Source organism: Trachypithecus francoisi, unplaced genomic scaffold, assembly GCF_009764315.1.
Source record: "Trachypithecus francoisi isolate TF-2019V2 unplaced genomic scaffold, Tfra_2.0 Lachesis_group2, whole genome shotgun sequence".
NCBI classification, from domain to species: domain Eukaryota; kingdom Metazoa; phylum Chordata; class Mammalia; order Primates; family Cercopithecidae; genus Trachypithecus; species Trachypithecus francoisi.
In genome coordinates, this window is record NW_022681465.1 from 164,235,973 (window position 1) to 164,254,603 (window position 18,631).

General features: G+C 37.7%; 2 long non-coding RNA genes across 6 annotated transcripts in view; both read left to right on the forward strand.

Moving 5' to 3' along the window:
- LOC117065928 overlaps positions 1 to 18,631 on the forward strand; it is a 151,104-nt gene that overhangs the window by 1,367 nt on the left and 131,106 nt on the right. For 4 of the 5 annotated variants that reach the window (XR_004430104.1, XR_004430101.1, XR_004430103.1 and 1 more), the window contains exon 2: positions 9,877 to 9,934. The exons of the other annotated variant lie outside the window; for it this stretch is intronic. This is a non-coding gene — a long non-coding RNA (uncharacterized LOC117065928). The remainder of the gene's footprint in view (positions 1 to 9,876; positions 9,935 to 18,631) is intronic. 5 annotated transcript variants of the gene reach the window in all.
- LOC117065929 lies at positions 227 to 7,454 on the forward strand. The gene is made up of 3 exons (XR_004430107.1): positions 227 to 445; positions 5,574 to 5,721; positions 7,401 to 7,454. It is a non-coding gene; the product is annotated as an uncharacterized LOC117065929 (long non-coding RNA).

The window sequence follows — 18,631 nt, forward strand, 5'->3', positions numbered from 1 at the left end:
GTTTGTTTGGTTTTTTGTTGTTGTTGTTGTTGTTCTTTTTTCTTTTTTTTTTCTTTTTTTTGAGACGGAGTCTCGCTCTGTTGCCCAGGCTGGAGTGCAGGGGCGCGATCTCGGCTCACTGCAAGCTCCGCCTCCCAGGTTCAAGCCATTCTCCTGCCTCAGCCTCCTGAGTAGCTCAGACTACAGGCGCACGCCACCACGCACGGCTAATTTTTTGTATTTTTAGTAGAGACGGGTTTCACCGTGTTAACCAGGATGGTCTGGTCTCCTGACTTCGTGATCCGCCCGCCTCGGCCTCTCCAAGTGCTGGGATTACAAGTGTGAGCCACCGTGCCCGGCCCTTGTATTTTTAAACTTGACTTGATGGAGACGAACGCTATTGTTTGCTGAGCACTTGAAATATGATGAAAGAGCCACAGAGTTGGCAGAACTGTTTGCAAATGCTGTAAGTAAAAGCTGCAACCAGGCAATTTTCAAAAAATTGTCATAAACATTATCTTACTTGAACTTCACAACTTTTCAGCCTATTATCTCTATAAGATGGTGAGGGAAAAACAGCTGTTGCATCAGGATTTTTAAAGCTCCTTTTGAGCTTTAATGATAACCACAAAATGAGGATTTTTAAAGCTCCTTTTGAGCTTTAATGATAACCACAAAATGAGGCCACAAAAATGAGGCGGTCCTTTAAGCAGTGCAGTTTTCTGCTAGGGAATTGCTGCATTAGTAGATGATCTGTGCAGTACCTTTCAACTCCACGACGAATTCTGCCACTATTGGAACTCAACATTAATTTAGTTGAATAAATATTGAACAGCTACTGTGAGCTACTCTGTATTTACGGGATATAGCAGTGAGCAAAACGGACAATCCCATCTCTCATGGAGTTCATTCTAGTGAGAGAAACAATAGACAAGATAAATAGGTAAAATACATAGCATCCAAGTAGTGAGTACTAAGGAAAGGGAAATGGAATATTTGTGTGAAATGGGGATCATACATTTTCCATAGATGGCCTCACTGAGAAAGTAACATTTGAGTGAGGAAGTGAGTGATGTGAATTCTTGGGGAAAAAAGGTGTCCCAAGCCGAGAAAAACCAAAGAAGACCCAAAGGCAGGAGCATGCCTAGCATGCTCACGGAATTGCATGTAAGCCAGTTTGGCTGGAACTTGCTTAAGAGATGGGAAGAAACAAAGGCAGTTACATCAGAGAGCTTAGGATATGTGACGTAATAGATTAGAATGTTTAGCACCTTTTTTGGCTATTAGATACACTTGACTTTGAGTAGAATGGTGTGTTAGTTCAGGCTGCCATAACAAAATACCATAGATTGGGTGGCTTAAACAGTAGAAATGTATTTTCTCACAGTTCTTCAGGCTGGAAGAATGAGATCAGAGTGGCAGCATGATCAGGTTCTGGTTTTCTTTTTGGCTTGCAGACAGTACCTTCTCAGTGTCTCCTCACATGATAAAGAGAGCTTTGTCTCTTCCTTTTCTTCTAAGGGCACCAGTTCTGTGGGATCAGGGCTTTACCCTAATCACCTCATTTAACCTTAATTACCTCCTTAAAAGCACCATCTCCAATACAGTCACATAGATGTGAGGAGAGGATTAGGGCTTCAACATACTACTTTGGCGGGGTGCACAACAGTCCTTGGCAGATGGTAAGTTGTTGGAAGGTTTCAGTAGAGGAATGACATCTGCCATTTTTAAAGGATTGATCTAGCTGTCTTGTAGGTAGGCAAGGGATAAGTGGTTGAGTCAAAGAAGCAAGGAGATGTGTTAAGAGTTGTTACAGCAATCCAGGAAGTGATGGTAGCGCTTTGACCACAGTGGGTTGCAGTGGAAATGGGGAAAAATAGTTGAATTCTGGGGACATAATAGAATTTGCTGATGGATGTGAAGTGTGAGGGTCCAAGGGTTTTGACCTGACCAGTTGGAAGAATGGTATTGCTATTTCCTCAGATGGCAAAGGAGGTTAAAGGAACAGATTTGGGTTGGATGAATATCAGGAGCTTAGTCTGAGATGTCTGTTGGAGGAAACACACAAATGTGTGGTAATAAAAAGTAGTAGTCACTCATATAAATGTGTAACTGCAAACAGAAGTTCTAGGAGGGAGGAACATGGTATAAGGAAAAAGCAAAATAGGCCAGACTTAGTCAAGACGGAAGTAACTTTTTAACAAAGGTCTAAAGAATATTAGGACCAAACTGTAACTTGCAGAGAGTTTCAAACAAGGGAAATATTGTGGTCAAATGCCCTCATGGAGTGAGCAGGGACTATCAAAGAAGCTTGAAATCAGTTTGGTTAAAGCATAGGGAGGGATTAGGGAGCAAAAGTAGTAAGAGATGAGTCTATATTACTATAAAAGCATTACTGGGTTTCCAGATCGATAGGGGCACATGATCAGATTTGTGCTTATTAAAACTCTCTAGGCCTGGCAAGGTGGCTCACGCCTGTAATCCCAGCACTTGGGAGGCCAAGGCAGGTGTATGACTTGAGCTCAGGAGTTCGAGACCAGCCTGGGCAACAATGGTGAAACCCCATCTCTACCAAAAAAAAAAGCACAAAAATTAGCAGGGCATGGTGACATGCACCTGTAGTCCCAGCTCCCTGGGAGGCTGAGGTGGGAGGATCACTTGAGGTGGAAGTTGTAGTGAGCTATGATTGTGCCACAGCATCCAGCCTGGGTGACAGAGTGAGACATTGTCTCAAAAAATAAATAAATAAAAATAAAACTAGTTATATTATGAGCAGAAGAGCGGATAAGAGGAAGAGTAAGCATGGGAAGGCAGGACACAATGTCACTAATCTAGCCGTGAGTTGATAGTAGTAATTTATGTCCTGGGTACTGTCCCAAAATCTATACATTCATAATCTTACTGAATTCTCACAACACTATGAAGAAAATCATAAGATTACATCCATTTTACAGATGAAAAACTTGGTTAAATAAAAAATAAGTAATTCCAACATTAATGACCACATAAAAGACCTACAAAGGGCAGGTGGCCTAAGCGATAAGAAGAAAATCAGATGAAGGCATTTGAAAACAGGATCATCTATGTTAAATTGGGCCAAGAGGCAGAGAAAAATAAGTTGAATATATATTGACTTTAGTAACATGTATTAGCCAACAAAATGAGAGAGTAGTCCAGTAAGGGGAGGGCCACAAACATTCCAGGAGATATCAAAATGTAGTATGTGAAACTTATGAAAAATTTCTCAGGAGAGGTCTCCTCTACTTAATTGTTGGCAAATATTTCATTGTCAGACTTACCAGGTGTCAGTTTAGAGACTAACCTTGAGAACAGACTTGCTGTCAGTGCCATGGTGGGGACCTGACTTTCTTTGCTGTATTTCCTTTTTGCCACAAGGCCAGCCTTTGACATTGTGTGTGTCTGAGTACTTAATCATATGTATTTCATGTAGTTGGAATTTTAGGATTAGAAGTGACTTGCATAGTTATTATTCCAAGCTTCTCAATTCACAAATGCTAAAATGTCCCGAAAGAAGACATAAATTATGTTAGACCTACAACTTCTCGCATCTGCAGCATCAGAATATGTGAAGTGCAAAGCCATGTAGAACCTTTGAAATCAGCTCCCTTTCCCTTTTTTTTCTTACAGTGAGTTTTAGTTAGACATGCTGTGCCTACATTCTGCATGGTTGTGGCTTTGCTGTTTTATTAGATGGCATTCAGAGTACAAATTGAGTAAATGGTATTTCCCTTGAGAAATAATGTGATTCTCCTATTACAGGAAAAAGAAAAAAGTTACCCTAAAGAAGCATTTTTATAGGCCTAGCACAGTAGCTCATGCCCATAATCCCAGCACTTTGGGAGGCCAAGGCAGGCAGATCAGATGAGGCCAGGACTTTGAGACCAGCCTGGCCAACATGGGGAAACCCCGTCTCTACTAAAACTACAAAAATTAGCTGGGTGTACTGGTGCGCGTCTGTCATCCCAGCTACTAGGGAAGCTGAGGCATGAGAATTGCTTGAATCTGGGAGGCAGAGGCCACATTGAGCCAAGACTGCAGCACTGCACTCTAGCCTGGGCGACAGAGTAAGACTCTGTATCCAAAAAAAAAAAAAAAGCTTGTTCTTTTTTTTTTTTTTTTTTTTTTTTGAGACGGAGTCTCGCTCTGTCGCCCAGGCTGGAGTGCAGTGGCCGGATCTCAGCTCACTGCAAGCTCCGCCTCCCGGGTTTACGCCATTCTCTCGCCTCAGCCTCCCGAGTAGCTGGGACTACAGGCGCCCGCCATCTCGCCCGGCTAATTTTTTGTATATTTTAGTACAGACGGGGTTTCACCGTGTTAGCCAGGATGGTCTCGATCTCCTGACCTCGTGATCCGCCCGTCTCGGCCTCCCAAAGAAAAAAGCTTGTTTCTATAGTAGATGTTATGATTTTGCTTTCTTACCTAAGTCCCAGTCACCTTCTTCTTTAATTAAAAATATTATAAAGATTTTAGTCATAGAATTAAACATTAATTGAAATTGTACTGTGCTTTTCCTCTAGAAAATATATAAATTCATATTTTTAAATGTTGTCTTTCAAAAGAGACTGCTCAAGTGTTTTTGCTTACCCAGGTAATAAATTCATGACAAATGCATTTAAAAGACAGTCTTTTTCTTTCTTATCCCTACTTTTGTCTACACATGTATTTGTTGTAAAGCTAGTCAAGGAAATCTTTTCCAATTTAAATTCTTTATTAGAAAAGTTATTTGTGATTACTTTTGTACTTCTGACAGGCTATGGATATTTGCAAACTTCAAAGTTCAAAATTGTTGTCAAATATTAATATTTGAAGGAATTACTTGCATATAATAGCTTAGTGATTACACACATTGGCTCCAGCACCAGACTGCCTGGATTTGAATCTCAGCTCCATCAGCTCCACTATTTGTTGTGTGATCTTGGCCTAGTATGACCTCTGTACCTCAGTTTCCTAATCTATAAAATGAGGTATAACAATGGTAGCTTTTTTTTGTCTTTTTCTTTTTTTTTTTTTAAGGCACGGTCTCGCTCTCTCACCCAGTCTGGAGTACCGTGTTAAGATCACAGCTCACTGCAGCCTTGATCTACCAGGCTCAAGCGATCCTCCCACCTCAGCCTCCTGAGTAGCTGGGACCACAGGTACCGGCCACCATACCCAGCTAATTTTTTTGTTTTTTGTAGAGACAGGGTTTGGCAATATTGCCTAAGCTGGTTTTGAACTCCTGGACTTAAGCAGTCTGCCGGCCTGGGCCTTTCAAAGTGCTGGGATTACAGGCGTGAGCTACCATACCCAGCTTTCTTATGGAGCTATGAGGATTACATTAAGTACTATTCGTAAAGTACTTAGAACAGTGCCTGATAGTATGGTAAAGCCTAATGTATGTAAACATTAAATAAATGCTTAAAACTTAATGTTTTATTCAAAAACCAAACAGTGCTAAGATACAACCTTTAGGTCATATCTTTTCTTGCAAGTATGTCCTGTTTTGTTTTTAACTTTGCTTTTTGTTTTGCTTTTGAGAGATATTTAGGTAATTTTTTGAATAGTATATAAGCTGTTTTTTTTTTGTGTTACAGATTTTTAGGGCAGTTTTTTGTGTCATTATGTTGCTGCTACATATTTGGAAGATGGAACAAGCCCAGACAAAGGATGATTCTTTTTTATTCATCTTAAATCCATTTTTTTTTTCCTTCGTCTGAGCCCCTTAAAACTAATGTGTTACTGGTAAGTTGGTGTGTGCCTGTAGTCCCAGCTACTAGGGAGACTGAGCCAGGAGTATTGCTTTAGCCCCAGAGTTCAAGACCAGCCTGGACAACATAGCAAGACTCCCATCTTTAAAAAAAAAAAAAAATCTGTACAAATATGTTATAGGAAAGTTTTGTCTGCATTCACTACATTGCACTATACTTTAAAAAAAGATTTAAAAGCTTGGGAGGCTGAGACGGGCGGATCACGAGGTCAGGAGATCGAGACCATCCTGGCGAACACGGTGAAACCCCGTCTCTACTAAAAAATACAAAAAACTAGCTGGGCGAGGTGGCGGGCGCCTGTAATCCCAGCTACTCGGGAGGCTGAGGCGGGAGAATGGCGTAAGCCCGGGAGGCGGAGCTTGCAGTGAGCTGAGATCCGGCCACTGCACTCCAGCCTGGGCGACAGAGCGAGACTCCGTCAACAACAACAAAAAAAGATTTAAAATACAAATACTGACATTTAACACACTTGTACTGTCATCTTAATAATTAGTTTAATTGGCCGGGCGCGGTGGCTCAAGCCTGTAATCCCAGCACTTTGGGAGGCCGAGACGGGTGGATCACGAGGTCAGGAGATCGAGACCATCCTGGCTAACACGGTGAAACCCCGTCTCTACTAAAAAAATACAAAAAATTAGCCGGGCGAGATGGCGGGCGCCTGTAGTCCCAGCTACTCGGGAGGCTGAGGCAGGAGAATGGCGTAAACCCGGGAGGCGGAGCTTGCAGTGAGCCGAGATCGCGCCACTGCACTCCAGCCTGGGTGACAGAGTGAGACTCCGTCTCAAAAAAAAAAAAAAAAAAATAATTAGTTTAATTGCTCCCCCTTTATGGAGTCAAATATAACGCATTTCCTAAGTAATTGTATACTTACATTTTCCTCAATATTAATGAAAAATCTCTAATATTTTTATCCTCTTATATTTCTTAGTGATTAATCCATTTTGACTTTTAAAAAGCCATAAAAATAACATTTTTATAATTATTTTAGATGCCTGAAATTTTTTAAAAATCATAGGTACGGAAAAGTTCTTAAAGGGTTATGTAATAAGCCCCTACTTTACACAATATTCTACCTTTGACACTTTTGTTTTAAGAAAAGAATTTTTAGTAACACATCCTAGTGGTTACAAGTCCTTATTACATAGCATTGGACATTAATAATTACTCAAATACTTTTTCAAGAATAAGATGTTCTTCCTAATGACTAAATTAAATTATTCTCATAATAATTCAATTTTTTGGCTTCTTATCCCGTTCTTCAGAGGTTATGGTAACCCATAAAAGTGTAAGGTTATTTTCAGTTTTATTTTCTAAATGATTTCCTCTTGCATGTCATTATAGGACCAAATTTCTAAATATGTAATTACTTTTATTACTTTCCTCTGGGCCCTTTCCAAGTAATTTAATCTTCCTTTAAATGTGGGCCAAAACTATTAGGTTCAATATTGCAGTTTTTAAAAACATGATTATGAAGGTAAAGACAGGTTGTTACAGTTCATGTAATTGTTTTCATTTAAAACTGAAAGTACCAGCTGACTTTGAATATGGCCCTGAGTGTCAGCTCTTCTGATTAGCCAAGAAATGTTTCTTGTTTTTAAGAGATTTGAACTAAAATTCCATTGTAACCAATTTCTTTTTCTTTTTTTTTTTTAGACTGAGTGTCTCTCTGTTATCCAGGCTGGAGTGCAGTGGCATAATCTCGGTTATGATCTGCTCCTCCACCTCCCGGGTTCAAGTGATTCTCCTGTCTCAGCCTCCCAAATAGCTGGGATTACAGGTGCTCACGAACAGGCCTGGTTAATTTTTGTGTGTTTAGTAGAGATGGGGTTTTACCATGTTGGCCAGGCTGGTCTTGAACTCCTGACTTCAAGTGATCCACCTGCCTTGACCTCCCGAAGTGCTGGGATTACAGGCTGAGACACCCACCACGTCTAGCTGAATTGTAATCAATTTCTAAAGACATAAAATTCTTAATATATATTCTATATTATATAGATATTAAATTATTGATATATTGTCCATATTATATAATTCTTGATGTATATTCTATAGCATAATTCTTGATATATAATAGGATATATATCAAGAATTTAATCTCTATAAGAAGTCAAGTAATTAATTTTTATAATGTCTTTCTAATTATAAAGTAATACATGATTAATATAGAAGTCATAGGAAAAAAGCAAAAGGAAGTAACACTTAATAATGCCATCACCCTGAAATAACATTTTCCTGTTTATGGTATTACAAAATGATTTATTGTATGTTTTATAATTTTTAAAACCAGTAATGTGAACATTTCTGCATATATGAAAATGGATATTTTGCAATTGCATGATTTCTAATGGCTTCATAATATTGCATCATGTGATTTATCATAATTTACTGAATCTATCACCTATTTTTAAACCCTTTTTATTTCCTTTCTAAATAAGAGCAAGCAGTGCTAATTGGATATCTTTGTGTGTATATCTTTCTTAATTGAGTATTTCCTTAGGATAAATTATTAGAAGTGAAATAGCAGGGTATGTATATTTTTAAAACTTTTGGCACACATATCAAAATTGATTTTCAGAAAGGTTATTATCAGTTTATCCTTCTCTCAACATTGTGTTTGAATGCCTGCCTTCCACTAACCCTATAAAGTCTGAGTAAAATCTTTCTTCTTAATCTTTGTCAATCTGATTAGCAAAAAAAAGAAAAAAAAAGATAGTTTAATTTGCAGATCATTGGCTCCTAGTGAAATTATAGTTTTTAAAGTTTATTAATCATTTATATATTTTTATTTCTGAATGGCCCATCGATATCTATAGTAGACCATTACTGTATCCTAGAAGTGTGGTTTCCATTCTGGCTGGTTGTGGTAATAGCATACAAATTTTTGTTGTTGTTTTTGTTTGGATTTTGTTTTGTTTCTTTGGTGAGGTGGGGGTAATTTGTTTACTGGAATTACCTCTCTGTGTGTAGTTTTGGAAGGACATAATAGAGGAGCTTGCCTACCCCAGCCAAATTGTGAACATATGACCAAATGTGCCAATCTGGCTCTCATAAGTGTTTTGAATTTTGGGTGATGTGATGCAAAGTCAGAAAAGTAAGTCCAGTTGTGGGACTCTCAGTTGCTTATATCTCACTTCCTCCCTCCCTGGGGAACTGCCTTGCCTGAGGGCAACCCAAGGCCACTGACTGGCTGATGGTAAAAATAAGGGGCATTGACTCTATTTGGGAGAATTCTAAAGAGCTGTTACTTCAAAGAACACCTTGTAGGATGGACTGAGGCTTCAGCTGCATCCTCACTGTGAGTCTGCTTCTTCCTCTGCCCAATCCTGCCTTCCTCATGTCCTTATAGTTGTGTCTCCTGAGAGCACTCTCCATCAAACTTTCTCCATGCCATTTCTGGATGCTTTCTCTATGCCATCTCTATGCCACCTCAGTCTGTTTCTAAGGAACTGCCCATTCCAGTGGCAGTACTCAGGGAAGACTGTATGGTAGTTCCTGCCACTAGCACGCTCTGGAACTACTTCCCTTGTCCTGCATCTGTTTCTTCTTCCTTTTAACTTTCCCTTACTCTCACAGTAATTCACTTCATCTAAGTTAACCAGAGTCTTGGTTTCTGTGGCTTACAACCAAAAATCAGTATTAATACAATGTTCTTTGTCATTTTACCCATTTTAAGAGCTTTTTCATGTATTATGGACAAAAACCCTAAGCGAAATTGGTTTTCTCCAGTTAGTCAGTTGCATTGCAGTTTTGTTTATCATAGTGTCGACATTCAACTATTTAGAAAATTTATTATTGTAAGTATCTTGGTCTTTGTGTATGTGTGATTTTTACCTTTGATGTAATGCAGGGATCCCCAGCCCCTGGGCCACAGAACAGTACCATTAGGAACCAGGCTGCACAGCAGGAGATAAGCAGTGGGCAAGCATGGGAAACTTCATCTGTATTTACAGCCACTTCCCATCACTCACATTACTGCCTGAGCTCCAGCTCCTGTCAGATCAGCAGCGGCATTAGATTCTCATAGGAGCGTGAACCCTATTGTGAACTGCGCGTGGGAGGCATCTAGGTTATGTGCTCCTTATGAGAATCTAATGCCTGATGATCTGTCACTGTCTCCTATCACCCCCAGCTGGAACCATCTAGTTGCAGAAAAACAAGTTCGGGGCTCCCACTGATTCTGCATTGTGGTGAGTTGTATAATTATTTCACTATATATTACAATGTAGTAATAATAGAAATAAAGTGCACGATAAATGTGATGTCCCAAAGTCATCCACCCTCACCACCCCAGTCCGTGGAAGAAAATGGTCCCTGGTGCCAAAAAGGTTGGGGACCGCTGATGTAATGCATATGTAATGCATAGAGAGACCTTTAATGTCACATGATCATATACATAACAATTCATGTGTACATATTTTTAAGATTTTATCTTTATCCCCTAATTCTTATGACAAAGATTTTTGCCTTGACTTATGAAAATCATTCAACTGTTTCCTACAAATAATTTAACTGAGTATTTAGACTTTTACATTAAAATTTTCTATAACAATATCTTCAAATTTCAGTGCTGAAATAACAGACATTTCTGTTTTACTCAGACAGCAATCTAGAAATGACCTGTCTGAAGCTGGCCAGGCAGTTCTGCCATTCTTGTCAGGAGGCTTCTACGTCTGATTTAAAGATGGGAGCCTTCATTTGTTGCTATTATCTAGTCAGTGAGAAGGAAAAAGTAGAGAGTAGAAAACAACTCCCTATCACACACACATGTCAAATCTTATTGGTCCAAATTTAGGCAGTTGGCTGTACATGGCAGATTGGGAAATAGTCTTTTACTGGAATCCCCCATGATGACAAGTTCTGCCCATTGGGAGAAACCTGTGTTTTCCCGTGCTATAAAGGTTATAAAACATTTTTAATACTAGTATTAAAATGGTATTGTGTTAAACATGTAACTGAAACTGTTCCTACAAGTATTAAGTGAAAATTAACACATGGCTAACATTTAAAAGAAATGTTCCTCTTACAAAATGGTTTGTGTGTGCGTGTGTACCTGTGTGTGCATGTATGCTCTAACAATTCAAAACTTCATTCTCCTTCACCACTGCTACCATATGTTTAAATGTGGAACATGAGTTAAGAAGATTTTGGTTTTGGCCAGGCACGGTGTATTAGTTCATTTTCACACTGCTGATAAAGACATACTTGAGACTGAGTAATTTATAAATAAAAAGAGGTTTAATGGACTCACAATTCCACTTGGCTGGGGAGGCCTCACAATCACGATGGAAGGCAAAAGGTACGTCTTACATGGCGGCAAATGAGAATAAGAGCCGAGTGAAAGGGTTTCCCCTTATAAACCCATCAGATCTCATACGACTTAGTCACTGACAGGAGAACAGTATGGGGAAACCGCCCCTATGATTCAATTATCTTCCACTGTGTCCCTCCCACAGCATGGGGGAGTTATGGGAGCTACAATTCAAGATGAGATTTGCCAAACCCTATCACTTGATGTCTCACACCTGTAATCATAGCACTTTGGGAGACTGAGGCAGCAGGATCACTTGAGCTCAGGAGTTTGAGACCAGCCTGCGCAACAGGGTGAAACCCCATCTCTGCAAAAAATACAAAAATTAGCCATGCATGGTGGCACACAGCTGTTGTCTCAGCTATTTGGGAGGCTGAGGTGGGAGAACTCATTGAGCCCAGGAGATAGAGATTTTGAGATTTTAGTGAGCCAAAATCATGCCACTACCCTCTAGCCTGGGTGACAGAGTGAGACCCCATCTCAGAAAAAAAAAAAAAAAGGCTGGGCATGGTGGCTTACACCAAATTCCAGCACTTTGGAAGGCTGAGGCAGGAGGATCACAAGGTCAAGAGATCAAGACCAGCCTGGCCAACAATGGTGAAACCCCGTCTTTACCAAAAATACAAAAATTAGCCCGGTATGGTGGTACACGCCTGTAATCCCAGCTACTCGGGAGGCTGAGGCAGGAGAATTGCTTGAACCCAGGAGGTGGAGGTTGCAGTGAGCCAAGATCATGCCACTGCACTCCAGCCTGACAACAGAGTGAGACTCCTTCTCAAAGAAGAAAAGGAAAAAAAAAAAAAAAAAGATTGTTTTGTTAAGTAGTGGTTTTTAGCCTCTTGACATGCTTCTTTATACTTCTTAGAGGTTTCTTTGTGTGAGGCTAGGTGAATATGAATAATGATGATAGGAAGGATATATTAGTATGGTTGTCTAAGAGTATTTGCAGTTTATGAAATATATCAGGAAATGTTCTTGAAAAGGAATGGCTAAATCTAATTTAGGAATGAATATTAAAGGTTTAATAATGAAGAAGTAATTAGAAGTTCCATCTTCTAATCTAAATGCAGAATCTCTTCTCTGTACTGGTACTAATTTTTATTATGATGGTTTGGACACAGTTCCATATTCAGCATCTTTGTACTTTATTTTTGAGTTATAAATGCCCAAACCTTAAAATTTATTCTACAAGCCTAAGGATGATTCTTTTGTATAGATATACCATTGTACAAATATGCCATAATTAATATAGCCATTCTAATGTGAATTACTATTTTAGTAGTTTCGAAGTTAGCTTTTATTTTTTGCTATTGTAAACACTCCTGCTGTGAACATTTGTATACACATACCATGGTGAATATATGAGTAGATTTCTCTCTAGGGTGTATATTTAGTAGGGTATTGCTGGCTCATGGAGTATGTATATCTTCACCTTCAATAGATAATGACGCACTGTTTTCCCAAGTGGTTGAACCAAGAATGGCATTATTTTAAGATTCTTTACCATAACTTCAAGTATTTGCTTAAAGTTTCTGGAGAAAGGGAAAAAAAAATGAGTTTTACTATGGTATTAGATTTTATTATGAAATGAATTTTAAAATAACATCTAAAAAGAATGGAAACCCATTTTTTTGCAGTCATTATTTTGAAAAGGTATCTCAATGTGGATGATACGAATTCTATACCATACATATTGAATGACTGGGCCCATGAACAATTATCCATGTGGTTTCTTTTCTTTAAAATACTCTATTATTTAAAATTATTTAAAATATGTTATATATGTACAAATTTTTTACATATATGTGGCAAAATAAAAGTTTAAATCAGTCATAAAGATATAAAATGAAAAATGAAGTCTACTAATTCCTCTCCCTAAAGATCTGTTTTAGCTGCGTCATTGTTTCCTTTGTTTCCTGAAAAAAATTATATATATTTCTTCATATAAATAAATGGATCATAATGCAAAAGGTTTTTTTTTTCACTTTTTTAACACCATGTATGATTCTTTCTGCTCAGTGCTAAATAATATTGAATTGATTGGGTATGTAATAATTTATTTAGGCAGACTGATGGAGATTTAGATTATTTTCTGTTTTTTGTTATTACCAGTAATGGATCAGTGAGTACACTGGAAAATGAACCTTGTAATTTTTGAGAGTATATTCATTAAATTCCTAGCTATAAAATTACAGTTGAGACAGTACAAGCATTTTGAATTTTGATATATATGGCAAAATTGCCCTCCAAAAAGTTGTTTTAATTTACATTTCTATCAACTGCTACTTGCCAACATTGTGTGTTATCAGAGTATTTTACCTTTACTGCTCTCACAGTTGAAAAGTATAACTTATTTTAGTTTGCATTTATTTAATTATGAGTGAAGTTGAGCATGATTTCATTCTGTCAACTGCCTGTTAATATCTTTTGCCTGTTTTTCTACTAAGTTGCATTTTTTTCTTAGTGATTTGTAAAACTTGTAAATTAAATAAATTAATATTTTTGTCTATTATGTGTTGCAAGTATTTTTCCCACTTTATGGTTAATTTTTATACTTTGTTTATAACTTTTTGTACATAAATTTTAATCTTTGTGACTTTCAGGTTATATATAATTTCCAAATTGCTTAGAAGCCCATTTCCTGTATTGCCCTTTGTCTTGTAAATGTATAATGATAGGTAAATTTAGTTTACGTATAACTCAGCCTTTTTTCTTTCTTTTTTTCAAAGAAGTCTGTGAGAACACACCTAGGAAAAAATTCACTGTAGACAGATGAATATGATAAATCTAATGAGTTTGGGCTGTCAAAAAAAAATGTGTTTAACATTTAAATGATTCCTATTTTCTTTTTCCTTCAGGCATCCTAAAAGTCAGTAAGTGGGAAAGTTTTATTAGTAAAGAACATTATCTTACCAGACATAAAGCAATCCTTTTCTCCACCCTTCCTTCAAACTGCTGGTTCTTACCTCACCTAAAACACCGTATCAGAGACTAGCAGATGTTCCAGCAGCTCTATAAGATTTATTTGGTTAAATGTCGGCATGTGATAAATGAAATGAAATGAAATTGATTTATGTGGACTTTTTCTATATTCTAAATTTGCCTTGGAAATCATATAATAAATATTTTAATAGAACAGTTAAAATATGATTTTATCAGAACACTTAAGGATGTATAAATGAGTTAGTATATGAATGTATAAAAATAGTCCACGTGAACCTAGCCCATACTTAGTTCTCAGCTAAAATGACTTCTAGTTTAACCCAAACTATAGTAAAGAGACTGAACAAATCTAAACAGCAGCACTAAGTAGTGAAGAGCAACTAATCATGCAAGACTTTTTTAGTTTATATTCTTCCTATATGTTATAAAGTTACGTTAAAATTACTCAGGAAAATTATGTAGTGGAACATCACATCTTAGCTGCAGCTTTTATTCAGTAGTCTAGAAACTCAAAGCTACCAGACCGTACTTAGTTGGACACAAGAGATTCCATATTGTCCCCAAAGTAATCTTGCTTTCTCCAGAGCTCTCCAGCTCAGGCCTATATTAAAGCAACATCAGATCAGTTCTGACTGGATTTCATACTGCGAGTTAAAAAGGTGTCATGTTAGAGAATTCTGCTAACTGTCCCATGTCTGACATTTAAAGATGATCTAGATTTTCTTAAAGATTCCCAATTTTACAGCTGTTTCTAATAGAAGCAGATTTTTAAATATTTAACTGAATGTTACATAGTTTGCATCCTTGTAAACTTTCATCTTACAAAAGAGTTCTTTAAAAAAAAGTCGTAATTTTTAGAAACACTGTTCCATTTATAATGCTGCCAGAAAACTGCTTAGCTGGCTCTACTTCTAGATGTTAAATATCAACTATAATACTTGTTAAATCAATACATTTTAAAATGTTCTTACAGTGTTTAAATTTCTTCTGTAAAATGTGTATTTCTTATTAAATCCTGGGATTGAAATTATTTATTTATTTATTTATTTATTTATTTATTATTACTATTATTTGAGATAGAGTCTCGCTCTGTTGTCCAGGCTACAGTACGGTGGCACTATCTTTTCTCGCTGCAACCTCCGCCTTCCAGGCTCAAGCAATTCTCCATCCTCAGCCTCCTGAATAGCTGGAACTACAGGCGTGTGCCACCACACCAGGCTAATTTTTTTGTTTGTTTGTTTGTTTGTTTTTTGAGACAGAGTCTCGCTCTGTCGCCCAGGCTGGAGTGCAATGGCCGGATCTCAGCTCACTGCAAGCTCCGCCTCCCAGGTTCACGCCATTCTCCTGCCTCAGCCTCCCGAGTAGCTGGGACTACAGGCGCCCGCCACCTCGCCCGGCTAGTTTTTTGTATTTTTTTAGTAGAGACGGGGTTTCACCATGTTAGCCAGGATGGTCTCGATCTCCTGACCTCATGATCCGCCTGTCTCGGCCTCCCAAAGTGCTGGGATTACAGACTTGAGCCACCGCGCCCGGCCTAATTTTTGTATTTTTAATAGAGATGGAGTTTCACCGTGTTGGCCAGGGTTGATCTCGAACTCCTGACCTCAAGTGATCCACCTGCCTTGGCCTCCCGAAGTGTTGGGGTTACAGCCAGCTGTACACTGTGCCTAGCCAAATCCTGGGATAATTTTAAAACATTTTGGACTGTAATAATAAAATTTTGTAGAACATGATATAGTTTATGCATCCACCAAAGAAAATGTCGAGTTACCAAATTAGTTAGAAGATGACTATAGAGTAAGTTATCACCTGGCCCCTACCATAAATCAATCCTTCTTCATATCAGAAGTTTTTAAATAGCTGAATAATAGTTTTTTAAACGTTAAGATTTTAAACTGCCTTTAGAAATCCCTATGAGGTGATGTAACTATTATTTCCTCCACGCTTTAAGATAATACTGAAAATACTTTAGCACTTGGCTCAGATGAACTTTTGAAATGATACACCTCATAAAATCTGAAGGTCATTATAGATACAAATTTAGATTATTGGATCACAGTGCTCCATGATTCTCTTGTATTTCTCTATATCTTGTAATCAGAGGCATTGACTTTGTTCCAAACTATCTTTTCTTAAATATTTGTAACTTGTAATAGCAAACAGCCTTGGAAGATTGAGATAGTGTCTCCCTGCAGAGCAAAGAGCAGGTGTGCTTACTGTCCATTATAAAATATTTGGGTGCCCTAAGCTCCTTATCATCTCCTGTAACGAGCTTCTGTGCATGCTGGTGTCACCTGCCTCTCTTCATATTACCTGGTGGAAATTGGGGCATAAGGAATTGGTACTAATGCTGATGTTCTGATGACTGCTATTGCTGTAAATAACAAAGTCATTTGTTTCTTACGCTGGATTATCCTGTGTCCCACTAGCATCCATGAAATTGTAGCAAGCTAATTTACTAGTCTGCAAGTAGGATAAAACTCTCAGACCTTTACAGGTCTTGGCAAGATAATATAGGATATGCCATCAGCAAACTTTTTCTGTAAAGGGCCAGATCGATAATAAATGGTTTCTGTCACATATGTTTCTTTAATTTTTTTTTTCAACCCTTTAAAAATGTAAAGCCCTTCCTTAGCTTACAGGCCATCCGAAACCAGTCTTTTGGTTATATTTTGTTCATGGGATATGTAGATTGCCGAACTCTAATGTAGATCATGGGATCAAATGACTATTCTCCACCCCTAGCAAGTTCCCCAGAACTTCTCTCAAAATTATGATGGCTTGCTTTTCAAACATGCTTTTCTCATGACTACAATAAAATGAAACATGTTTTGTTGCACGTCTGCTTGAAAATAAAATATGACTGTAAAATTAATTAGATAATAAAAAGAAACAGTAGTATCTTCCTAAGTGATTTTTATATAACCTCAAGATAATTCAGAGGGCAAAATACAATTAAAATTGCATCCAAAAAGAAAACAAGAAAGGAAGACAATATAAACAGAAAGCGCTTCATAAAGTGGTAGATTTAAATACAAATGTATCAATAATTACATTAAATGTAAAAGAAGAAAATCATTAAGTGACAAAGTCAATGTTGTACTGTTTACAAGCATGATGTTTAAATTGTGAGAATGCAGAAATATCAAAAGGATAGAAAAATATGTCAGCACTAGCCAAAGAAATACTAGCATAGTTATATGTCAGATACATTTATAAATGTTCAAAAAAAAGTTTTCAATGAAAATATATATATTTTAAAATTTGATTTCATAAATCAAATTTACATAAAGTTAGATGAAGCAAATGTCTTAGTCTCATTTCTGCTGCTGTAACAATATCATAGACTATAATTTAGGAAAAGAAATATATTTGTCTCATAACTCTTGGGCTGGGAAGTTTAAGAACACGGTGCTGGCATTTGGTGAGGGTCATCCCATGGAGGAAGGCATCATGTGGCAAGCAAGACAGCACTCGAGACAGAGAGGAAATCTGACCAAACTCATCCTTTTATCAGGAACCTACTCCAGTGAAACTAACCCACTTCCATCATTATGACTTTGATCTATTCATGAGGGCTCTGCTCTTATGACCTAATCGCTTCTTAAAGACCTCACTTCTTAATACTATTACAATTGTAACTACCTAATGGGTTCATTTTGCCCACTGTCCAGATAGAGCCTATTTATCAAGACGTGGGAATTGTAATAGAGAGTTTAATACATGTTAGATCAAACTAAACAGGAGATAGGAATTTTATTATAACTTAAATCAGCCACCTGAAAATTTGGAGGCTATTTGAGGATAGGTTGACAGGCAGGGGGTTAGGGATTAGGAAATGCTGATTGGTTGGGGATTCAATCATAGGAGTGTGGAAAGCAGCCCTCCTGCACTGTCTGCATCTGTGTGAGGGCCATAAGACTGGTTGAATCCAGAATTGCAGGTCCACATGGGGCTATCTGGTAGAAGTGCAAAAGCCTGAAAAGACATCTCAAAAAATCAATACAGGAGTAATCGAAGAAGTTAACAAATCTCATGACCTCTGGAATAATGGGTAGTAATCTTTTATACCTGTATTTTAGCAGGATTCAGGCCCTCTCATCTTCCTAATCTGGTGGCCTTTCGTTCATTTTATAAAGGTGGGTTAGTTTGGGGAAAGTGTTATTTTCATTTAAACTGTAAATTAAATTTCTCCCAAAGTTAGCTTGGCCCACACCCAGGAATGATCAAGAGCAGTTTGAGGTTAAAGGCCAGATGGAGTTGGTTAGATCAGATCTCTTTCACTGTCATAAGTCTCTCAGTTATAATTTTTGCAAAGGCAGTCTCACAATGGCAATTAAATTTCAACATGAGTTTTGGCAGGCACATTCGAACCATAGCAGCAAACTATAAGGTAAAAGCATTTGTAAAAATAAAATGTACACTTTATAATGACAAAAATACTAAGCCACTATGAGGGTATAAAATATGTGTATCTAATTATATAGCATCAATGTATACAAAGTATTACTCTGAACTGGGTCATGTGCACACTACGAGGACTCGCTATGGTTTAGAAGAGTCAGGGTCAGCCTCACCAGGAACTCATAGCATAGGAGATAATGATTCTCCAAAGGGATGTATGCTGGTGAAC